The sequence below is a fragment of the Mandrillus leucophaeus genome, unplaced genomic scaffold, assembly GCF_000951045.1.
Source record: "Mandrillus leucophaeus isolate KB7577 unplaced genomic scaffold, Mleu.le_1.0 Scaffold147, whole genome shotgun sequence".
Lineage (NCBI taxonomy): Eukaryota > Metazoa > Chordata > Mammalia > Primates > Cercopithecidae > Mandrillus > Mandrillus leucophaeus.
Window position 1 is genome coordinate 1,792,902 of NW_012101443.1, and position 3,411 is coordinate 1,796,312.

At 47.2% G+C, this 3,411-nt stretch overlaps 1 non-coding gene across 1 annotated transcript; it reads left to right on the forward strand.

Moving 5' to 3' along the window:
* The first annotated feature begins 2,154 nt into the window (after positions 1-2,154).
* Positions 2,155-2,226, forward strand: TRNAE-UUC. The gene has a single exon. It is a non-coding gene; the product is annotated as a tRNA-Glu (tRNA).
* The last annotated feature ends 1,185 nt before the right edge of the window (positions 2,227-3,411 follow it).

Consider the following 3,411-nt stretch of genomic DNA (forward strand, 5'->3'; position numbering starts at 1 on the left):
TGCCACCAGCAGTTCCAGCTACTGGGGAGGCTGAGATGGGAGGATCACTTGAGCCTGGGAGGTCAAGGCTGCAGTAAGACAAGATTGAGCCACTGCACTCCAGCCTGGGCCACTGAGTGAGACCCTGTCTCAACATAAACAATGAAAATAAAGTGACCATAGGACTTTCTGCTACTGCTCGAGTTTTCATCCACTGGTAAAGAGAAAAAGGGAACAAATTTCAGTTTAGGGATCCTGAGAAACCAAAAGTAAATTCACATTGTGGTTACATCCTAAGGATGGTGCCCATCCAATGAATGGGTTACTGTGAGAAATTAGATCTTGAAAACCAGTAAGATGTCTTTTTTAAAAAAGAATTCTCATCAAAGGGAAATATAAAACTGAAAAGTATTTATGGAATCTGAGCCCCCAGATTGAGAACCACAGATGTCAGGTATTCTGTAGTTGAAGGCGTTTGTTTTGGAGAGCTTTCTCTGGTGTTCCAAAGCAGATATCCTCAAAAGGAAAGCAGCTGTCTGATTAAGAAATTCTGTACTCTGTTCAAAGATAGTACAGGAAGAACCAACTGAAATGTGGGTAAGACCTACCTCATAGGTACACTATGAGGATTAAATAAACACATTTGCATGTGTCTGATACAGAGTAGGTTTGCTGTCAATGCTTCCGTTTTTTTTCAGAGCCACATTCCCCCTTTTTTTTTTAGACAGTCTTACTCTGTCACCCAGCCTGGGGTGCAGTGGCATGATCTCCGCTCACTACAACCTCCACCTCCCCGGTTCAAGCGATTCTCCCTGCCTCGGCCTTCCCAGTAGCTGAGATTACAGGCATACGCCACCACGCCTGGCTAATTTTTGTATTTTTAAGAGAGATGGGTTTCGCCATGTTGGCCAGGATGGTCTCGAACTCCTGACCTCAGATGTGAGTCACTCTCCTCAGCCTCCCAAGGTGTTGGAATTACAGGCGTGAGCCACGGCGCCGGCCCAAATTCACTTTTAATTATGTTGGGTTATGCTCATTCCCTGGTGGGGAGCTTCATCGTGGTAATGAGTGCAAGGCAGAACAATTTCTATTTCCAGTTTATTCCCGCTCCTCCTCTGTTGAGGATGAATGTCACAGATGAACCTTACCCTCGGAGGGAGGAGGACCTTCTAAGTCCCTGCGGCAGTTGGGGAAGTGAGGAGTGATCTTAGCTTTTAAATGGGCTTCAAAGTATCCTCTGCTAGTTGAACTCTTTGAAACTTCCACAATTTGTCCCCAGACTTCCATTAACACAGTTTCTGCTAGTAAACACAACTTATCTGTAGCTTAAGCCACTGAGGACACCACAGCCACAGCTCCCCTCCGCCGGCTATCCCCAATGGCTGACTCTGCATTTCCCTAATTCAAACAGTAGACTGCTAAGGCATCAACCGCTCCCTTGAAATGGTTCAAATCGAAAAGGGCCTTGGCAACCAGTAGGAGTTTCCATCTATCATGAACGCCTGCAGTAAGAGACTTTCTCCACTTTTCTAAGCTACATTTACAGACCGCCACTGGCTGCTTTCGGTGACACAAATCCTGCCTTTAGCCGTTGGGTCGTCAGAACCTGGAACGTTCCAGGCTTCCGGGCAGTCCTCGTTCCTGTTTTTTCAGAGGAAAAAGATCCACTTTCAGGGACGGGGTGGTGCCTGTGGCCAGCCTGGACCAGCGCTGAGGGGAGGGACGGATTCAGGCAAGGCACTGCGCGTCTGTGGGACACACCCTGTCGGGGGACACCGGCCAGGGCAGCGTGGCCTCCACTGCGCGGTGTTATGACGCCCCGCCGTCCTCACTTCTTCACCAGCCTCTAACGTTCAAACCCCAGTTCTTTCGGACTTTGCAGGAGCTCTAGTGAGGAATTGTGAACAATGACTCATCCAATCTAGTGTCTACATTGGTGTCGACATGGTACCTAGCACCAGGAGACTGGATGAGATCACCAAAGACGCGAGTATAGATTGAAGAAAGATTCAGAGGCCCCTGTAAAGACAGAATACGAACCTGAGCAGTTTCAACGGCTGCAGACTCCGCGCAGGCGCAGGAGGAGGTTTGACGCCTACGGACAAACGCGATGGAGCGGGCGGAAGCCGACCGAGAAGACTCAATTTGTCTAGGTTTGGAACGGTTTTCGTCGTCTCCCACATGGTCTAGCGGTTAGGATTCCTGGTTTTCACCCAGGCGGCCCGGGTTCGACTCCCGGTGTGGGAACGCTAAGATTTTAGAATGCGCGTTTAGCGAATTTAGATTCTCACTAACACGGAGAAGGAAAGTTTTTAGCCAAAACTATAATTCCACTTCAAAGTACGCGGGACGCACCGGGGCTGAAAGGAACCAAAGATCTACCCCTGGTGCGGGTGTGAGGGTCAAGCTTCCTCAGACCCCAGCCACCTGCAGCAGGCAGCGGAAGGGACATAGCTGGCAACAGCGTGAAGTCAGTTTTTGAAATGAGAGATTAGGGCTGAGGTGAAGGAAAGCGGGGGAACCAAGTGGTCGCATGCCGAAATACACCCGCTGTTTTTTCTCCAGTATTTTCTCCTTGTACTGTGGAGATGAGCAAATGACCAAAAGAGTGCTCTTTTTTGAAAGAAAAAGGAAATATGCAATTTTAGAACATTATAGGGTTTTTTGTTGTTGTTGTTGTTAGAGAGGAGGATGCCGGGAGAGGGAGGGAGGCATTACAGGGCTTTTAAGTTACCTAAAGTCATTCTAGGACAGCAAGATTTCTAGAAAATACATATTATTAAAGACAGGGTAGTTCAATGAACAATCTATTGTGTTTGGGATGCAGAGCGCTAACTAAACCAGTTTGGAAGGTGGGGAAGGAAATTAGATTATAACAAATACTGAGGCTCCAGTCGATGGCAAAACACAAAACAAAACAAAACCAACACATTTTCCTCTTAATACATTTATTTGACACATTGTGTTTTTAAAAAACTTTAAGAATTTGTGATATGCTAGATTAGAATTAGAAGTGTTAGTATTGACGTGTGACAGTTTCCAATTGTCGTGCAAATAAATGCATCCCTTTGTTATTAGATGAGATGTTATTACCTAAAATGAAGACTATATTTAAAGACTAAAATAAAGACTAAAACCTTTTTTTTTTTAAGAAGGAGTTTTGCTCTGTCGCCCAGGCTGGAGTGCAGTGTCGCTATCCTGGCTCACTGCAAGCTCCGCCTCCCGGGTTCACGCCATTCTCCTGTCTCAGCCTCCGGAGTAGCTGGGACTACAGGCGCCCACTACCAAGTCCGGCTAATTTTTTGAATTTTTTAGTAGAGACGGGGTTTCACCGTGTTAGCCAGGATGGTCTCGATCTGCTGACCTCGTGATCCGCCCGCCTGTGCTCCCAAAGTGCTGGGATTACAGGCGTGAACCACTGCACCCCGCCCA